At 42.0% G+C, this 22,134-nt stretch overlaps 1 protein-coding gene and 1 long non-coding RNA gene across 2 annotated transcripts in view; both read left to right on the plus strand.

Moving 5' to 3' along the window:
• The window catches only part of LOC118371090 (ecto-NOX disulfide-thiol exchanger 2-like), a 364,051-nt gene that overhangs the window by 151,047 nt on the left and 190,870 nt on the right, over positions 1-22,134 (plus strand). The window lies entirely within an intron of this gene.
• LOC127926952 (uncharacterized) lies at positions 3,861-5,503 on the plus strand. The gene is made up of 5 exons (XR_008125661.1): positions 3,861-4,127; positions 4,348-4,567; positions 4,875-5,006; positions 5,095-5,358; positions 5,403-5,503. It is a non-coding gene; the product is annotated as an uncharacterized LOC127926952 (long non-coding RNA).

Raw genomic sequence — 22,134 nt, forward strand, 5'->3', positions numbered from 1 at the left:
TATTACTACTATAGTCTCTGTATTACTACTATAGTCTCTGTCTGTATTACTACTGTAGTCTCTGTATTACTACTGTGTTCTCTGTATGTATTACTACTGTGTGCTCTTGCCTTATTGCTACTGTAGTCTCTGTATTACTACTGTAGTCTCTGTATTACCACTGTAGTCTCTGTATTACCACTGTAGTCTCTGTATTCCTACTATAGTCTCTGCATTACTACTATAGTCTCTGTATTACTACTATAGTCTCTGTATTACCACTGTAGTCTCTGTGCTACTACTATAGTCTCTGTATTACCACTGTAGTCTCTGTGCTACTACTATAGTCTCTGTATTACTACTATAGTCTCTGTATTACCACTACAGTCTCTGTATTACTTCTGTAGTCTATGTCTGTATTACTACTGCAGTCTCTGTATTACTACTGTAGTCTGTGTATTACTACCGTAGAATCTGTCTATATTACTATGGTAGTCTCTGTATTACTACTATAGTCTCTGTATTACTACTATAGTCTTTGTCTGTATTACTACTGTAGTCTCTGTATTACTACTGTGTTCTCTGTATGTATTACTACTGTAGTCTCTGGCCTTATTGCTACTGTAGTCTCTATTACTACTGTAGGCTCTGTATTACTACTGTTGTCTCTGTATTCCTACTATAGTCGCTGTATTACAACTATAGGCTCTGTCTGTATTACTACTGCCGTATCTGTATTTCTACTCTCTGTCTGTATTACTACTGCAGTCTCTGTCTGTATTACTGCTGTTGTCTCTGCCTGTATTACTACTGTAGTCTCTGTATTACTACTGTGGTCTCTGTCTGTATTACTGCTGTTGTCTCTGCCTGTATTACTACTGTAGTCTCTGTATTACTACTGTAGTCTCTGTCTGTATTACAACTGTGGTCTCTGTCTGTATTGCTATTGTAGTCTCTGTATTACCACTGTCGTCTCTGTATTACTACTGTAGTCTGTATTACTACACTAGTCTGTCTGTATTACTACTGTAGTCTCTGTATTACCACTGTAGTCTTTGTCTGTATTACTATTGTAGTCTCTGTCTGTGTCTTAACAGACCTCTGAGAGGTAGACAGAGGAGGAAATAGAAGATCTACATGTCTTAATAGCAGTCTTTGAAGCTTCCTAAAACCATAGTTTAAACACTGCAGTACCGCTAGAATTATGTGTCTTAGTGAAGAACATTGTCTGTAGGTTCGAGGAGGAAAATTGCTTTATGCTGTGTGGAAGATCTTCTTTCTCAGTTGTTCATCTTATTCTGCTTCTTATCTCTTCCTCCTCCACGTCAGTCATGATCTCAGTGAGAGGTGATGAGGGAATCCTCCCTTTAACTCCATACCACGCTCACAGTAACACACACATCAAAAGATACTGTGCCTGTGGTCCTTTCTCCCTCCCTCAACCCCCCCTCTCTCGCTCTCTCTCCATTCAATTCAAGGGGCTTACTCTCTCCCTCTGTGTGTGTGTCTCTTTCGCTCTCCCTCTCTCTCAATTGACATTTACATTAAAGGAACTTTATTGGCATGGGAAACACATGTTTACATTGCCAAAGCAAGTGAAATAGAAGATAAACAAAAGTTAAATAAACAATAAAAAAAGTGTTTTTTCTTCCTCTCTCTCTCTCTCTCTCTTCCCTCATTTTCCCCCTCCAGTCGTTTCCACTGACCCACAGCAGCTGCCTCTCTGTGGCTGTCACAGCGGAGCTTTTAATGAGGTGCTGCACTCCTCCACCCCCTCCTCATCATCATCCTGCCATTGCTCTTGTCCTCCCCTCTCTCTACCCTTTCTCCTCTTTCTCAATGAAGAATGACTGCACAATGAGAGGAGGGAGAGGTGATTCATGATGAAAACAACCAATGTGTAAAGTCCCAAGTCTAATCCTGGCCATTCACAGGAACGCACACAATTGCATAGACACACAGACACAACGAACACACACACACACACACACACACACACACACACACACACACACACACACACACACACACACACACACACACACACACACACACACACACACACACACACACACACACACACACACACACACACACACACACACAATTGCATAGACACACAGACACAACGAACACACACACACACACACACACACACACACACACACACACACACACACACACACACACACACACACACACACACACACACACACACACACACACACACACACACACACACACACACACACACACACACACAGACACAGAGAGAGGGAGAAAGAGAGTTAGGTACAGTAGAGACGAAAAGATTCTTAAATACGTGACCCATCCTCTCCTCTCTGCAGCTGCTGCAGTAGTTCTATTTCCAGACCTCCTCTCCTCTCTGCTGCTGCTGCAGTAGTTCTATTTCCAGATCTCCTCTCCTCTCTGCTGCTGCTGCAGTAGTTCTATTTCCAGACCTCCTCTCCTCTCTGCTGCTGCTGCAGTAGTTCTATTTCCAGACATCCTCTCCTCTCTGCTGCTGCTGCAGTAGTTCTATTTCCAGACCTCCTCTCCTCTCTGCTGCTGCTGCAGTAGTTCTATTTCCAGACCTCCTCTCCTCTCTACTGCTGCTGCAGTAGTTCTATTTCCAGACATCCTCTCCTCTCTGCTGCTGCTGCAGTAGTTCTATTTCCAGACCTCCTCTCCTCTCTACTGCTGCTGCAGTAGTTCTATTTCCAGACATCCTCTCCTCTCTGCTGCTGCTGCAGTAGTTCTATTTCCAGACATCCTCTCCTCTCTGCTGCTGCTGCAGTAGTTCTATTTCCAGACCTCCTCTCCTCTCTACTGCTGCTGCAGTAGTTCTATTTCCAGACATCCTCTCCTCTCTGCTGCTGCTGCAGTAGTTCTATTTCCAGACCTCTTCTTCTCTCTCTGCTGAAGCTCTCTACTGCATCTGATGGTCAGATCAGAGGATCTCTGTCCATCTTCCTTGGCTGTAACCTCCTCCTCTATCATCTATTGATCTATCTGACACAATACAACCCTTTTATAAGGGTCCAGTCTGATTCCATGTTCACTCTCTCCTTCTCTCTTTCTGTAGTTCTGCTGCTGATGTCAGCCCCACCTGGTCATATCTCTAAAGACGATCCTCCATCCTGTTGTTTATTGATTCCCAGTTATTAGGACATTTTGTCAGGTTTGTCATTAAGTCACACTGTATCACAGATGGTATCTAGATCACTGTTCATTTCTGTTGGTTCTACGACATCAACAACATCCAACAAATGACATTTCCAATAGTTTGAGGATTAATCTTTATATCTGAGGTCATTGTGTGCCTCTGTTGGTATTGTAGAGGCACGGTGCTTGTACCACCAGGATTGTGGGTTGGGTTCCCATTAGAAAATATATGCATGCATGACTGTAAGTCGCTTTAGATGAAAACATCTGTTGAATCATATATTGATATGTCAATGAGATTTGATGAGCTGGGTTTAGATGAGACTCCATACTGTACCTGAGACATTCTCTCTGATACATGATGAAGTCAAGGGTATTCTTAAAGGTGTTGATGCTGGAACTCCTTCTTTAAAGGACAAAAGTCTCAAGTGCTCTCCCCCAAAAATGATCTTCAGGTCCTTGGCAACACCCACTCAGACAAACAGAAAATGATCTTCAGGTCCTTGGCAACACCCACTCAGACAAACAGAAAATTATCTTTAGGTCCTTGGCAAAACCCACTCAGACAAACAGAAAATGATCTTTAGGTCCTTGGCAACACCCACTCAGACAAACAGAAAATGATCTTCAGGTCCTTGGCAACACCCACTCAGACAAACAGAAAATGATCTTCAGGTCCTTGGCAACACCCACTCAGACAAACAAAAAATGATCTCCAGGTCCTTGGCAACACCCACTCAGACAAACAGAAAATGATCTCCAGGTCCTTGGCAACACCCACTCAGACAAACAGAAAATGATCTCCAGGTCCTTGGCAACACCCACTCAGACAAACAGAAAATGATCTCCAGGTCCTTGGCAACACCCACTCAGACAAACAGAAAATGATCTCCAGGTCCTTGGCAACACCCACTCAGACAAACAGAAAATGATCTCCAGGTCCTTGGCAACACCCACTCAGACAAACAGAAAATGATCTCCAGGTCCTTGGCAACACCCACTCAGACAAACAGAAAATGATCTTCAGGTCCTTGGCAACACCCACTCAGACAAACAGAAAATTATCTTTAGGTCCTTGGCAACACCCACTCAGACAAACAGAAAATGATCTTCAGGTCCTTGGCAACACCCACTCAGACAAACAGAAAATGATCTTCAGGTCCTTGGCAACACCCACTCAGACAAACAAAAAATGATCTCCAGGTCCTTGGCAACACCCACTCAGACAAACAGAAAATGATCTCCAGGTCCTTGGCAACACCCACTCAGACAAACAGAAAATGATCTCCAGGTCCTTGGCAACACCCACTCAGACAAACAGAAAATGATCTCCAGGTCCTTGGCAACACCCACTCAGACAAACAGAAAATGATCTCCAGGTCCTTGGCAACACCCACTCAGACAAACAGAAAATGATCTCCAGGTCCTTGGCAACACCCACTCAGACAAACAGAAAATGATCTTCAGGTCCTTGGCAAAACCCACTCAGACAAACAGAAAATGATCTTTAGGTCCTTGGCAAAACCCACTCAGACAAACAGAAAATGATCTTTAGGTCCTTGGCAAAACCCACTCAGACAAACAGAAAATGATCTCCAGGTCCTTGGCAACACCCACTCAGACAAACAGAAAATGATCTCCAGGTCCTTGGCAACACCCACTCAGACAAACAGAAAATGATCTTCAGGTCTTTGGCAACACCCACTCAGACAAACAAAAATGATCTCCAGGTCCTTGGCAACACCCACTCAGACAAACAGAAAATGATCTCCAGGTCCTTGGCAACACCCACTCAGACAAACAGAAAATGATCTCCAGGTCCTTGGCAACACCCACTCAGACAAACAGAAAATGATCTCCAGGTCCTTGGCAACACCCACTCAGACAAACAGAAAATGATCTTCAGGTCCTTGGCAACACCCACTCAGACAAACAAAAAATGATCTCCAGGTCCTTGGCAACACCCACTCAGACAAACAGAAAATGATCTCCAGGTCCTTGGCAACACCCACTCAGACAAACAGAAAATGATCTCCAGGTCCTTGGCAACACCCACTCAGACAAACAGAAAATGATCTCCAGGTCCTTGGCAACACCCACTCAGACAAACAGAAAATGATCTCCAGGTCCTTGGCAACACCCACTCAGACAAACAGAAAATGATCTCCAGGTCCTTGGCAACACCCACTCAGACAAACAGAAAATGATCTCCAGGTCCTTGGCAACACCCACTCAGACAAACAGAAAATGATCTTCAGGTCCTTGGCAACACCCACTCAGACAAACAGAAAATGATCTCCAGGTCCTTGGCAACACCCACTCAGACAAACAGAAAATGATCTCCAGGTCCTTGGCAACAGACAGATATCAATGTTAGTGGGTAAATATAATTTGCTTGGCAATGTCCTTTTGAGCAATGTCTTACACTCCTCCAGATATTAGATTTGTTTCTCTATCTCTCTTTCAATCCCTTCCCTCCCTTCTCTTCCGATACAGTATATCATTCCCTTGTGTGGGTGGAGGAGCAGGAAGTGGCAACGCTTCATATTTCACAAGAGCCCCTGCACCTAGTTGATACAACACTGTCATGCACTAGTGACTTCTTGACAAACAATGACGGTATTAGTTGGAGTATAACGTCACATTAGAATGTTCTACATACCAGTCCAGAAACTGGGCTGATTCAGTGTTCAGGGGTTTAGAGACACATGTTTGTCACAGACTACATTGAAACTCTGGGACATTAAGGGGAATAATGAAGGAGTCAATAGTGATTCTCTATATGGGACATATCTAAATGAGCATCAGGGACATGAATTATGAGCTCATTAACTAAGCACAAAGGGGCACATCCTCAAGTGGTTTACACCCGAGTGTGTTAATAGAAAATAGAGCATTAGTCTTATTTACATTTGTAATTAAAAAAACATATTTAAAATGCATGGTAATTTGCATTAATGCATTTAATTCAATTACATGTCTTGTATAGCACAGATTGTTGTGCATCTTTCTGCATTGCATAGACTGACTTCTAACAGCTCTGTAGTGAGAACAAGCGTTCTTCCTTTGATGTGTCAGTTCATATATATATCTGAAGGCCTCAGGGTATTGTAGCATGGTGATGTTTGTATTCACACAACACTGGTATTGTTAACAGCCTTTTAACATGCTCCCGTTCTGCACTCCTGTCCTCTATTCACCATCATGCATTTGGGGAAAGATGTTGTTAATCAGAAAAAAGGTTATCCTACTAAATAAATTAGCCTGCTGTTATCTGATTTGACCAGATCTTTCAGTTTGCCCCTAATCACTGATCCAAAGTCAGATGTTTTTATATTCTAATGGTTCAGGTTGGATAGATGTCGTTAGGGGGAACTTGGAGTGAGCAGAGCAGTGTTTGGGTCCTCTGTCAAGGCAGCCATTTGTAGCTCTACTCTGCACTATAAGGTCTTCTCCTCCACTCAGTGTCTATCTGTCTGTCTCTCAGCTCACAGAGCCAGAGAAGAGGAGCTGTCATCCTCAGGGAGGTATATGGAGACGTACACAGACATGTCAGTCAGTCATCAGTCTGATAAAGTCCCATCAACTGAGCCTCATCTCCTCTCTCTGTCATCACAACAACACCTGGCAGTCCTCCCCACTGGCACTGCAGCTCTCCATCAGAGGACAAGTCAACCATTGGAAAGTCTAACCTTCAGGAAATGTTAATGCTCCCTATTTTGAGTTAGATGGCATGACAATCTGCCACATGGTCCATGTTGATTGGCAGCAGAGGATGATTGGTCTGGTTGACTGCTAGTAGTGTCTGTAGTACAAGTGTAGCTCTATAGAATCTCCTTGTTGACTGACAGTAGAGTGTAGGCCTTATACAGAAGGTGGATCTGCCCTTGTTGACTGATAGTGAAATATTGTATGGAGGTTGACTTCTCTGTGTTGACTGACAGTTGAGTATTGGTCAATATGTCCTTGTTGGTTGGCAGCAGAGGATGATCTGGTCTGGTTGACTGCTAGTAGTGTCTGTAGTACAAGTGTAGCTCTATATAGTCTGTGTAGTGTACAAGTCTAACTCTGTACAGTCTGTGTACTCTACAAGTGTAGCTCTGTATAGTCTGCGAATTGTACAAGTGTAGCTCTATATAGTCTGTGTAGTGTACAAGTGTAGCTCTATATAGTCTGTGAAGTTTACACGTGTAGCTCTATATAGTCTGTGTAGTGTACAAGTGTAGCTCTATATAGTCTGTGTAATGTACAAGTGTAGCTCTATATAGTCTGTGTAGTGTACATGTGTAGCTCTATATAGTCTGTGTAGTGTACGAGTGTAGCTCTATATAGTCTGTGTAGTGTACAAAATGAAACCATCTAGTGTTCAGCGAAATAACAACACAATGTCAAATACAGGTTTTCTGATCAAATAATTAACATCCAGTCACATGAACCGTTACTCTCTCGTGGGAATTCCACTAACGGTCCGTATGTAGCCAAACGTAGCTGCTGCTCATGTTGGTATCTGTACTGATGGTGCAAAAGCCATGACAGGGAGACATAGTGGAGTGGTAACGAGCATGCAAGCAGTTGCTCCCGATGCCACTTGGGTACACTGCAGCATCCACCGAGAGGCTGTCGCTGCCAAGGGAATGCCTAACAGCTTGAAAGACGTTTTGGACACGACAGTGAAAATGGTTCACATTGTTGAAGCAAGGCCCCTGAACTCTCATGTATTTCCTGCACTATGCAATGATATGGGCAGCGACCATGTAACGCTTTTACAACATACAGAAGTGCGCTGGTTATCAAGGGGCAAAAATAATGACACGTTTTTTTAAAACTGAGAGATGAGCTCAAAGTTTTCTTTACTGACCATAGTTTTCACTTGTCTGACCGCTTGCATGATGACGAGTACTCACACGACTGGCCTATCTGGGTGATGTTTTTTCTCGCCTGAATGATCTGAATCTAGGATTACAGGGACTCTCCACAACTATATTTAATGTGCGGGACAAGATTGAGGCTATGACTAAGAAGTTGGAGCTCTTCTCTGTCTACATTAACACACAGGTCTTTCCATCATTGTATGATTTTTTGTGTGCAAATGAACTCAAGCTTATGGACAATGTCAAATGTGATATAGCGAAGCACCTGAGTGAGTTGGAAGCGTAATTACGCAGGTACTTTCCCGAAATGGATGACACAAACAACTGGATTCGTTATCCCTTTCAAGCCCTGCCTCCAGTCCACTTAGCGATATGTGAACAAGAGAGACTCATCGAAATTGCAACAAGCTGTTCTGTGAAAATTGAATTTCATCAGAAGCCACTGCCAGATTTCCGGCTAGGGCTGTGCTCAGAGTATCCTGCCTTGGCAAATTGCGCTATTAAGACACTGATGCCCTTTGCAACCACGTACCTATGTGAGAGTGTATTCTCAGCCCTCACTAGCATGAAAACTAAATACAGGCACAGACTGTGTGTGGTAAATGATTTAAGACTGAAACTCTCTCCAATACAACCCGACATTGTTATGTGCATCCTTTCAAGCACACCCTTCTCATGAACCTCTCTAGGGTATGTGGGACGCTAGCGTCCCATCTGGCCAACATCCAGTGAGATTGCAGAGCGACAAATTTAAATACAGAAATGCTCATTATAAAAATTCAGAAAACAAAACATATTTTACATAGGTTTAAAGATTCACGACACGGTAGGGTCCACTCATTCAGACTGGTCTTACTCCCTCATTTATAGGAATACAAGCCTGAAACAATTTCTAAAGACTGTTGACATCTAGTGGAAGGCATAGGAACTGCAAATTGAGTCCTAAGTCAATGGATACTGTAATGGCATTGAATAGAAAACTACAAAACCGTTAAAAAAAGACTTCCTGAATGGATTTTTCGCCTGCCAAATAAGTTCTGTTATACTCACAGACACTATTTGAACAGTTTTGGAAACTTAAGAGTGTTTAATTTGGGCCGTTTAATTTGGGCACCCTAGAGAGGTTAACCTGTGGTGAGTTATTCACAATTTTCTATGAAAAAATAAGGTTTTATATGTAAGATGGTTAAATAAAGATTATTATATTATTATTTGTTCCCTGGTCCTATAAGTGCTCTTTGTCACATTCCACAAGCCGGGTTGTGACAAAAACTCACACTCATTGTAATGTTTAATAAATGTATAGAATAGTGTGTGTGTGGCAGGCTTACAATGATGGCTAAAAACAACATTTGAGAGTGCGCTGACCTTGGTGCTAGCTGGGGTACGCAGCTGGAGATTGAATGTTTGAAGGGGTACAGGACTATAAAAAGTTTGGGAACCACTGGTCTATAGAATCTCCTTATTGACTGACAGTAGAGTGTAGGCCTTAAACAGAAAGTGGATCTGCCCTTGTTGACTGATAGTGATATATTGTATGGAGGTTGACCTGTCTGTGTTGACTGAGTTTTGGTCAATATGTTGAGTATTGGTCAATATGTCCTTGTTGACCGGCAGTAGAGGACTCTTTCTGTGGACGTGTCCTAAATGTCCTAGATGTCTGGCCAGTCTGTCTTATTTCTGTTTGGTCTGGTGACATGTGATGTGGCAGTGACACTCCTGAGCACATCTCCCCCAACAGCCACTTGACAGTCAGCCATGATGTCACATGGCCATGTCACACAGCCATCACAGACAGTCACATGCTCAGTGTCAAAGAAAGCAGATTGTCATCACTCTGAATGGACAACCTTGGCCTTCTATTCGGTCAACAGAAAAGGACCGTCATTAATTGATTTTACACAGACCTTTGTGCTTGTGAATGTTGCCTTTGCATTAACACTGTCTCTATTTGAAGTATTAGCTTTATTAGCTTTATTGATAACACCACCAGGGTGACACCACCAAGTTGGACCAATGAAACCTTTAAAATAGGTAGTTGACCTCCAAGTGTTATCTGTTGTCATGGGAAACAGCCTATCAGAGTTGCCCTAGCATTGATTCCTGCATGGAGATTGATGGACAGATAGAGGAGCGGTTGGGAGCAGAATTCATCCTTCATGACATCATTGTCAAGGAGAATAAGCCCAACAGAAAGTAATCTCTATCTCCTCTCCTGTAATGAATCTGCAAAGCCTTTGTTATCAAGAGGTACAGGTGTGGAGCTGTTACGAGAATTATGTTCTCAATGTTCATAAACCCAATTCAATTGACTACTCAGCCTGAAACACATAATTTGTAAGAAACTGGTTGAAATGAATCAGACGGAGGCCCAGCTACGGTAGTCAGAAAGTTTATTTACGAGAGCGCTGGTCTGTTGTACAAGACAACCATTTTATACTGGCTTCTCACGCACACACATTCACACAAACGTACGCACACACATTCACACTAACATATGCACACACATTTGCACACAAACAGTAGGCATGCATAAACTGTCCTGCTACCCAGCCGACAAAGATTAGGGACCGTGAGAATCACTCCCTGTTCTTTCCCAAATCTCTCAGTGGCCCCTAGCCAAGGTCGGCACCGAATTCTGCTCAGACATTCTGTTTTTAAGACACTATAAAGACGTGTTAGTTATGTTATTTACCCTAATTCTGACTAGAACTACACATTTATTGATTATAATTTTATACATTCGAATCAATTCCATACAATTATATGGTTTCAAGGTGGAATATTCTAATCGTTCAATTAACAGATAAATCCCATTAACAGGAGCGTTCCAGGCATGTCTGCTCCTTCCTCTGGTCATGTAGCTCTAAGTGCTGTGTGTAATAGCTGTTAGCTGGGAGGGTAAAACACACAGAGCAGCAGCAGCCTTTTCTTCAACTGGAAATAGACCCAATGAGTTAAATGTTGCTGGACGCAAGTTATCAAGAGGGTGTTGACATTGTTGGGAGACAGTCAGGGTGTCTGGGAGTTTATTTTATTAAAGGGGCCTGTACCTGTTTCCCTTGTAATAGTATCCCATCACCAGCGGTTACCATGACAGTGGAGCTGTCTGGAGGGAGGGAGAGGCGGGACCAGATAAGAGAGGCGTGAGGTCTCTTAGTTGTTGACATTTCCTCACAGCAGCTCCCTCGGTTGTAATTGGCGGTTGGAGATAAGATCCCTGTGTTCTAATTGGCTGCTGATAAGAGCCTGGCAGCAGCAGAACAGCAGTTCAGATAATGATAATGGGACACCAGTGGAGGGAGGAAGAGATTAAAGCCCCTCAGAGCTACACTCTACTATCTGTCTACTGGACTATTTTGTACTGGCTGCTCTGCTTCCTACAGTCACTGGACCACTTTGACACAGGCCATTGGAACTCTGTGATACTGGGATATATTATACTTGGTGACTGGGCCACTATGCCACTGGGAGGGTGCTGTAGGAGTGTTATCACTCTAGCTAGCTTCAGAGAACCTCTGCTCAGCAGACTGTGGTAAAACCAAAGGAGATTGTTCAGGGCTGGCTTTACAGCAGCAGAGACTAACTGTATTGTGCTGGTTAGGCCCCCTTTAACCACACGCATCAGATTTGATTAAATCAAATCAAATCAAGCAAATCCAATTTTATTTGTCACATACACATGGTTAGCAGATGTTAATGTGAGTATAGCGAAATGCTTGTGCTTCTAGTTCCGACAATGCAGTAATAACCAACAAGTAATCTAACTAACAATTCCTAAACTACTGTCTTATACACAGTGTAAGGGGATAAAGAATATGTACATAAGGATATATGAATGAGTGATGGTACAGAGCAGCATAGGCAATATACAGTAGATGGTATCGAGTACAGTATATACATATAAGATGAGTATGTAAACAAAGTGGCATAGTTAAAGTGGCTAGTGATACATGTATTACATAAGGATGCAGTCGATGATATAGTGTACAGTATATACGTATGCATATGAGATGAATAATGTAGGGTAAGTAACATTATATAAGGTAGCATTGTTTAAAGTGGCTAGTGATATATTTACATCATTCCCATCAATTCCCATTATTAAAGTGGCTGGAGTTGAGTCAGTGTCAGTGTGTTGGCAGCGGCCACTCAATGTTAGTGGTGGCTGTTTAACATTCTGATGGCCTTGAGATAGAAGCTGTTTTTCAGTCTCTCGGTCCTAGCTTTGATGCACCTGTACTGACCTTGCCTTCTGGATGATAGCGGGGTGAACAGGCAGTGGCTCGGGTGGTTGATGTCCTTGATGATCTTTATGGCCTTCCTGTAACATCGGGTGGTGTAGGTGTCCTGGAGGGCAGGTAGTTTGCCCCCGGTGATGCGTTGTGCAGACCTCACTACCCTCTGGAGAGCCTTACGGTTTAGGGCGGAGCAGTTGCCGTACCAGGCGGTGATACAGCCCGCCAGGATGCTCTCGATTGTGCATCTGTAGAAGTTTGTGAGTGCTTTTGGTGACAAGCCGAATTTCTTCAGCCTCCTGAGGTTGAAGAGGCGCTGCTGCGCCTTCTTCACGATGCTGTCTGTGTGAGTGGACCAATTCAGTTTGTCTGTGATGTGTATGCCGAGGAACTTAAAACTTGCTACCCTCTCCACTACTGTTCCATCGATGTGGATAGGGGGGTGTTCCCTCTGCTGTTTCCTGAAGTCCACAATCATCTCCTTAGTTTTGTTGAAGTTGAGTGTGAGGTTATTTTCCTGACACCACACTCCGAGGGCCCTCACCTCCTCCCTGTAGGCCGTCTCGTCGTTGTTGGTTGTCAAGCCTACCACTGTCGTGTCGTCCGCAAACTTGATGATTGAGTTGGAGGCGTGCGTGGCCACGCAGTCGTGGGTGAACAGGGAGTACAGGAGAGGGCTCAGAACGCACCCTTGTGGGGCCCCAGTGTTGAGGATCAGAGGGGAGGAGATGTTGTTACCTACCCTCACCACCTGGGGGCGGCCCGTCAGGAATTCCAGTACCCAGTTGCACAGGGCGGGGTCGAGACCCAGGGTCTCGAGCTTGATGACGAGCTTGGAGGGTACTATGGTGTTATCGATGAACAGCATTCTCACATAGGTATTCCTCTTGTCCAGATGGGTTAGGGCAGTGTGCAGTGTGGTTGAGATTGCATCGTCTGTGGACCTATTTGGGCGGTAAGCAAATTGGAGTGGGTCTAGGGTGTCAGGTAGGGTGGAGGTGATATGGTCCTTGACTAGTCTCTCAAAGCACTTCATGATGACGGAAGTGAGTGCTACGGGGCGATAGTCGTTTAGCTCAGTTACCTTAGCTTTCTTGGGAACAGGAACAATGGTGGCCCTCTTGAAGCATGTGGGAACAGCAGACTGGTAAAAGGATTGATTGAATATGTCCGTAAACACACCGGCCAGCTGGTCTGCGCATGCTCTGAGGGCGCGGCTGGGGATGCCGTCTGGGCCTGCAGCCTTGCGAGGGTTAACACGTTTAAATGTCTTACTCACCTCGGCTGCAGTGAAGGAGAGACCGCATGTTTTCGTTGCAGGCCGTGTCAGTGGCACTGTATTGTCCTCAAAGCGGGCAAAAAAGTTATTTAGTCTGACTGGGAGCAAGACATCCTGGTCCGTGACTGGGCTGGATTTCTTCCTGTAGTCCGTGATTGACTGTAGACCCTGCCACATGCCTCTTGTGTCTGAGCCTTGGAATGGAGATTCTACTTTGTCTCTGTACTGACGCTTAGCTTGTTTGATAGCCTTGCGGAGGGAATAGCTGCACTGTTTGTATTCGGTCATGTTACCAGACACCTTGCCCTGATTAAAATCAGTGGTTCGCGCTTTCAGTTTCACGCGAATGCTGTCATCAATCCACGGTTTCTGGTTAGGGAATGTTTTAATCGTTGCTATGGGAACGACATCTTCAACGCACGTTCTAATGAACTCGCACACCGAATCAGCGTATTCGTCAATGTTGTTATCTGACGCAATACGAAACATATCCCAGTCCACGTGATGGAAGCAGTCTTGGAGTGTGGAGTCAGCTTGGTCGGACCAGCGTTGGACAGACCTCAGCGTGGGAGCCTCTAGTTTTAGTTTCTGTCTGTAGGCAGGGATCAGCAAAATGGAGTCGTGGTCAGCTTTTCCGAAAGGGGGGCGGGGCAGGGCCTTATAAGCGTCGCAGAAGTTAGATTCATGTCTGAACAAAGGTTTTTTGCTTTTGATATTGAATCTCAAGCTGCAGGACTTTTTCTCCCTCTCTACTGTAACTGCAGCTACACACAGTGTTATTATGCCCTGAAGAGACTCCTCTGCAGTGAAATCAGAGTGTGCATGTCCAAGCATGAGGTGAATGGGTAATGTGTTCATCTGTCTCCAGCTAGTACTGTGGTCTCCTGTTACTGGATAATGGTGCACAGAACACTCATTAGCTACACTGTTAGAAAAAAAGGTGCTTTCTAGAACCTAAAAGGGTTCTTCGACTGTCCTCATTGATCAACCTTTTTGTCTCCAGGTAGACTATCTTTGGTTCCAGGTAGAACCTTTTTACATGGAACCCAAAAGGTGATGTTCTACTGCCAGACCTTTAATAAAAACAAAGCATCAGAGAGCATCAGCCTTCTCTTCAGCACTGGTCTGTTGTTCTGACAGGAACCGCAAGAAAAGAAAAACAGATTAAAGAAACTCTTGTGCTTGTTTTTTGAGATGGGTGTCAAGTTCTCCCTGAAGTGCACAGGGAGCCATGATTAAATAGGCTGAATGGAACTAAATACCAAATACTATAGAATCATCTTTATCCTAGCAAGAACCTCTAGTTCAGAAGTCTGGTTTTGTGTTTTCTCCTTCTAGCCTTTGACAGGTAGAGGTTATGGTTTGTGATCTCCTCAGAAAGTGGACATCTTGGTTTGGGGATCTCCTTCTTTCTTCTCCTCCTGGGACACATAAAGGATGTTAGGACTGTCAATATTTTCTCAGGCTTTCAAAGCTGCCACTTGGGAGTCCTATGTTGAGTTGAGAAAAGTCTGATATTTGAGCTCCTGATACGTTTGGGACCAGATTTTATAAAATGTAGCATAGACTTCCTCTGCAGGCGATTTCCCAAAGAAACTAAGATGTCTGGTTAATCTGGAAGTCTATTCTCCTCTATCTGTGTACTGAACAAACATATCTACATAGATATTCTCTATATATGCGGTGATAAAATGTAGCTACACATGCAAAAAGCAAAAAGCTTGCACTTTCTTAGTAACTTAATCCCCCTTTGGCTTGATAAAAACCCCTTCATATTCTCTGTGTGAAGTTCATGTTTGACTTACCTGTTGAATGGTTTTGATAAAGAACCTCTGTTTCTGTTTAATAAACCTTATTAAAAGATGCCCCCTCCTGAAGAGATTGAAACACCTGGAGTTATTAATAAAAGAATTCACATTGTTGGCTCTCAATGGGATTTGCAGTAGTAACATGTTGGAATGTATTGATAACTGCCTCAATTTTCTCTGGTAATCCTTCATGCGGGAAACAAGGAAATTAAACCCACTTTGCTGAAATGGAAGTGCTTGGTACTTTTGGGAGTGATAAGCGTTGCCAACGGAAACCAAATGTCGGCAACATGGTGGAGCCAGGTTATTACGTTTGTTGGGTGTTTAGCTGAGACAAGGAAGGACAATATTAAGGGAAGTCATGATATACATATCACTTAAATGTAAATGTAAAGTCATATCACTTGATTATACCTGCATGGTAGTAAATGGTAGTAAATGTAAGCTCATATAACTTGATTATCCCTGCATGGTAGTAAATGTAAGGTCATATAACTTGATTTTCCCTGCATGGTAGTAAATGTAAGGTGATATAACTTGATTATCCCTGCATGGTAGTAAATGTAAGGTCATATAACTTGATTATCCCTGCATGGTAGTAAATGTAAGGTCATATAACTTGATTATCCCTGCATGGTAGTAAATGTAAGGTCATATAACTTGATTATCCCTGCATGGTAGTAAATGTAAGGTCATATAACTTGATTTTCCCTGCATGGTAGTAAATGTAAGGTGATATAACTTGATTATCCCTGCATGGTAGTAAATGTAAGGTCATATAACTTGATTATCCCTGCATGGTAGTAAATGTAAGGTCATATAACTTGATTATCCCTGCATGGTAGTAAATGTAAGGTCATATAACTTGATTATCCCTGCATGGTAGTAAATGTAAGGTGATGGTATTGGATTGACAGCTGAGTTAAATGTATCTTAGGTGTTATAGAGTGAAAAACAAGGAGGGAAGAGGAACAACATGAACACACAAATGAGGAGGAATGCAAAATGAGAGGCTAGATTGAGCTGTCAAACGGAGATTATGTAATTAGATTTATAATCATTGGTTTAATTCCACATCTTTTCCAGGGTTTCAAACAGATTTCAGGCCAGACTTGAAAGTCTAATGGCCAGGCATTCCCTCTTCAAAGCCTCTCCACTGTGTTGTAATTAAGGTCTGTTAATGAAGTTGTTTTGATTAATGAAAGTTAATGTGGGTGAGAGAGAGCAGAGAAAAGAGGAGGCGGTAGAGCAAACCGCTATCTAGGAGGGAACTAGCAGCTCAGCCCACACCTCTCTCATTTCTACATTAATGATCTATTAACCAGTCATCTGTCAGTGTTGATTCAGATCCAGTGAGCTGAGATAGACATCAAAGATGGAGACAAGGAGCACTCATATCTATCTTCCTGTGTGTGTGTGTGTGTGTGTGTGTGTGTGTCTGAGTGTGTATGTCCTGTATGTGTATTGGTCCTTCTGTAGCTCAGTTGGTAGAGCATGGCGCTTGTAACGCCAGGGTAGTGGGTTCGATCCCCGGGACCACCCATACGTAGAATGTATGCACACATGACTGTAAGTCGCTTTGGATAAAAGCATCTGCTAAATGGCATATATTATTATTATTATATTATGTGTGGTGTGTGGGATGGTTTAATGTGGGATGGTTTTATTGATGTGAATGTGGGATGGTGTTATTGATGTGAATGTGGGCTGGTTTTATTGATGTGAATGTGAGATGGTTTTATTGACGTTAATGTGTGATGGTTATATTGATGTTAATGCGGGATGGTCTTATTGATGTGAATGTGGGATGGTTTTATTGATGTGAATGTGGGATGGTTTTATTGCCGTTAATGGGAGATGGTTTTATTGACGTTAATGTGGGATGTTTTTTTTTACGTGAATGTGGGATGGTTTTATTGATGTGAATGTGGGATGGTTTTATTGATGTGAACGTGGGATGTTTTTATTGACGTGAATGTAAGATGGTTTTATTGATGTGAATGTGGGATGGTTTTATTGATGTGAATGTGGGATGGTTTTATTGATGTGAACGTGGGATGTTTTTATTGACGTGAATGTAAGATGGTTTTATTGATGTGAATGTGGGATGGTTTTATTGACGTGAATGTGGGATGGTTTTATTGATGTGAATGTGGGATGTTTTTATTGACGTGAATGTGGGCTGGTTTTATTGACGGGAATGTGGGCTGGTTTTATTGATGTGAATGTGGGCTGGTTTTATTGACGTGAATGTGGGATGGTTTTATTGATGTGAATGTGGGATGGTTTTATTGATGTGAATGTGGGATGTTTTTATTGACGTGAATGTGGGCTGGTTTTATTGACGTGAATGTGGGCTGGTTTTATTGATGTGAATGTGGGCTGGTTTTATTGACGTGAATGTGGGATGTTTTTATTGATGTGAATGTGGGATGGTTTTATTGACGTGAATGTGGGATGTTTTTATTGACGTGAATGTGGGCTGGTTTTATTGACGTGAATGTGGGCTGGTTTTATTGATGTGAATGTGGGCTGGTTTTATTGACGTGAATGTGGGATGTTTTTATTGATGTGAATGTGGGATGGTTTTATTGATGTGAATGTGGGATGTTTTTATTGACGTGAATGTGGGATGTTTTTTTTTACGTGAATGTGGGCTGGTTTTATTGATGTGAATGTGGGATGGTTTTATTGACGTGAATGTGGGATGGTTTTATTGACGTGAATGTGGGCTGGTTTTATTGACGTGAATGTGGGCTGGTTTTATTGACGTGAATGTGGGATGTTTTTTTTAACGTGAATGTGGGATGTTTTTTTACGTGAATGTGGGCTGGTTTTATTGATGTGAATGTGGGGTGGTTTTATTGACGTGAATGTGGGATGGTTTTATTGACGTGAATGTGGGATGTTTTTTTTTACGTGAATGTGGGATGGTTTTATTGATGTGAATGTGGGATGTTTTTATTGACGTGAATGTGGGTTGGTTTTATTGACGTGAATGTGGGCTGGTTTTATTGATGTGAATGTGGGCTGGTTTTATTGACGTGAATGTGGGATGTTTTTATTGACGTGAATGTGGGATGGTTTTATTGACGTGAATGTGGGATGTTTTTATTGACGTGAATGTGGGCTGGTTTTATTGACGTGAATGTGGGCTGGTTTTATTGATGTGAATGTGGGCTGGTTTTATTGACGTGAATGTGGGATGTTTTTATTGATGTGAATGTGGGATGGTTTTATTGATGTGAATGTGGGATGTTTTTATTGACGTGAATGTGGGATGTTTTTATTGACGTGAATGTGGGCTGGTTTTATTGACGTGAATGTGGGCTGGTTTTATTGATGTGAATGTGGGCTGGTTTTATTGACGTGAATGTGGGCTGGTTTTATTGACGTGAATGTGGGCTGGTTTTATTGACGTGAATGTGGGATGTTTTTTTTAACGTGAATGTGGGATGTTTTTTTTACGTGAATGTGGGCTGGTTTTATTGATGTGAATGTGGGATGGTTTTATTGACGTGAATGTGGGATGGTTTTATTGACGTGAATGTGGGATGTTTTTATTGCCGTTAATGTGGGATGGTTTTATTGACGTGAATGTGGGATGGTTTTATTGATGTGAATGTGGGATGGTTTTATTGATCTGAATGTGGGATGGTTTTATTGATGTGAATGTGGGATGGTTTTATTGATCTGAATTTGGGATGGTTTTATTGATGTGAATGTGGGATGGTTATATTGACGTTAATGCGGGATGGTCTTATTGATGTGAATGTGGGATGGTTTTATTGATGTGAATGTGGGATGGTTTTATTGACGTTAATGTGGGATGTTTTTTTTATGTGAATGTGAGATGGTTTTATTGATGTGAATGTGGCATGGTTTTATTGCCGTTAATGTGAGATGGTTTTATTGACGTTAATGCGGGATGTTTTTTTTTACGTGAATGTGGGATGGTTTTATTGCCGTTAATGTGGGATGGTTTTATTTACGTGAATGTGGGATGGTTTTATTGATGTGAATGCGGGATGGTTATATTGACGTGAATGTGGGATGGTTTTATTGATGTGAATGTGGGATGGTTTTATTGCCGTTAATGTGAGATGGTTTTATTGACGTTAATGTGAGATGGTTTTATTGATGTGAATGTGGGATGGTTTTATTGCCGTTAATGTGAGATGGTTTTATTGACGTTAATGTGGGATGTTTTTTTTTTACGTGAATGTGGGATGGTTTTATTGACGTGAACGTGGGATGTTTTTATTGACGTGAATGTGGGATGTTTTTTTTTACGTGAATGTGGGATGGTTTTATTGACGTGAATGTGGGATGGTTTTATTGACGTGAATGTGGGATGTTTTTTTTTACGTGAATGTGGGATGGTTTTATTGACGTGAATGTGGGATGTTTTTTTTTACGTGAATGTGGGATGGTTTTATTGCCGTTAATGTGTGATGGTTTTATTGACGTGAATGTGGGATGGTTTTATTGATGTGAATGTGGGATGGTTTTATTGATCTGAATTTGGGATGGTTTTATTGATGTGAATGTGGGATGGTTATATTGATGTTAATGCGGGATGGTTTTATTGATCTGAATTTGGGATGGTTTTATTGATGTGAATGTAGAATGGTTTTATTGATGTGAATGTGGGATATTTTTATTGATGTGAATGTGAGATGGTTTTATTGATGTGAATGTGGGATGGTTTTATTGATGTGAATGTGAGTGTCACGCCTTGGTCTTAGTATTTTGTGTTTTCGTTATTTATTTGGTCAGGCCAGGGTGTGACATGGGTTTATTTTGTGGTGTGTTTTTGTATTGGGGTTTAGTAGGTATTGGGATTGTGGTTGAGTAGGGTTGTCTAGCATAGTCTATGGCTGCCTGAGGCGGTTCTCAATCAGAGTCAGGTGATTTTGGTCCGCTCCTCTTTCAACAGACGAATTCCGTTACAGTGAGATGGTTTTATTGACGTTAATGTGGGAGGGTTTTATTGATGTGAATGTGGGATGGTTTTATTGATGTGAATGTAAGATGGTTTTATTGACGTTAATGTGTGATGGTTATATTGATGTTAATGCGGGATGGTTTTATTGATGTGAAAGTGGGATGGTTTTATTGATGTGAATGTGGGATGGTTTTGTTGATGTGAATGTGGGATGGTTTTATTGATGTGAATGTGGGATGGTTTTATTGATGTGAATGTAAGATGGTTTTATTGACGTTAATGTGTGATGGATATATTGATGTGAATGTGGGATGGTTTTATTGATGTGAATGTGGGATGGTTTTATTGATGTGAATGTGGGATGGTTATATTGACGTGAATGTGGGATGGTTTTATTGACGTTAATGTGGGATGTTTTTTTTACGTGAATGTGAGATGGTTTTATTGATGTGAATGTGGGATGGTTTTATTGCCGTTAATGTGAGATGGTTTTATTGACGTTAATGCGGGATGTTTTTTTTTTCCGTGAATGTGGGATGGTTTTATTGCCGTTAATGTGGGATGGTTTTATTGACGTGAATGTGGGATGGTTTTATTGATGTGAATGCGGGATGGTTATATTGACGTGAATGTGGGATGGTTATATTGATGTTAATGCGGGATGGTCTTATTGATGTGAATGTGGGATGGTTTTATTGATGTGAATGTGGGATGGTTTTATTGCCGTTAATGTGAGATGGTTTTATTGACGTTAATGTGGGATGTTTTTTTTTACGTGAATGTGGGATGGTTTTATTGACGTGAATGTGGGATGGTTTTATTGACGTGAACGTGGGATGTTTTTATTGACGTGAATGTGGGATGGTTTTATTGACGTGAACGTGGGATGGTTTTATTGACGTGAATGTGGGATGGTTATATTGATGTTAATGCGGGATGGTCTTATTGATGTGAATGTGGGATGGTTTTATTGATGTGAATGTGGGATGGTTTTATTGCCGTTAATGTGAGATGGTTTTATTGACGTTAATGTGGGATGTTTTTTTTTACGTGAATGTGGGATGGTTTTATTGACGTGAATGTGGGATGGTTTTATTGACGTGAATGTGGGATGGTTTTATTGACGTGAATGTGGGATGGTTTTATTGACGTGAATGTGGGATGTTTTTTTTTACGTGAATGTGGGATGGTTTTATTGACGTGAATGTGGGATGTTTTTTTTTACGTGAATGTGGGATGGTTTTATTGCCGTTAATGTGGGATGGTTTTATTGATCTGAATTTGGGATGGTTTTATTGATGTGAATGTAGAATGGTTTTATTGATGTGAATGTGGAATGGTTTTACTGATGTGAATGTGGGATATTTTTATTGATGTGAATGTGAGATGGTTTTATTGATGTGAATGTGGGATGGTTTTATTGATGTGAATGTGAGTGTCACGCCTTGGTCTTAGTATTTTGTGTTTTCGTTATTTATTTGGTCAGGCCAGGGTGTGACATGGGTTTATTTTGTGGTGTGTTTTTGTATTGGGGTTTAGTAGGTATTGGGATTGTGGTTGAGTAGGGTTGTCTTAGTCTATGGCTGCCTGAGGCGGTTCTCAATCAGAGTCAGGTGATTTTGGTCCGCTCCTCTTTCAACAGACGTTTTAGTGAGATGGTTTTATTGCGTTAATGTGGGAGGTTTTATTGATGTGAATGTGGGATGGTTTTATTGATGTGAATGTAAGATGGTTTTATTGACGTTAATGTGTGATGGTTATATTGATGTTAATGCGGGATGGTTTTATTGATGTGAAAGTGGGATGGTTTTATTGATGTGAATGTGGGATGGTTTTGTTGATGTGA

Source organism: Oncorhynchus keta, chromosome 4, assembly GCF_023373465.1.
Source record: "Oncorhynchus keta strain PuntledgeMale-10-30-2019 chromosome 4, Oket_V2, whole genome shotgun sequence".
NCBI classification, from domain to species: Eukaryota; Metazoa; Chordata; class Actinopteri; order Salmoniformes; family Salmonidae; genus Oncorhynchus; species Oncorhynchus keta.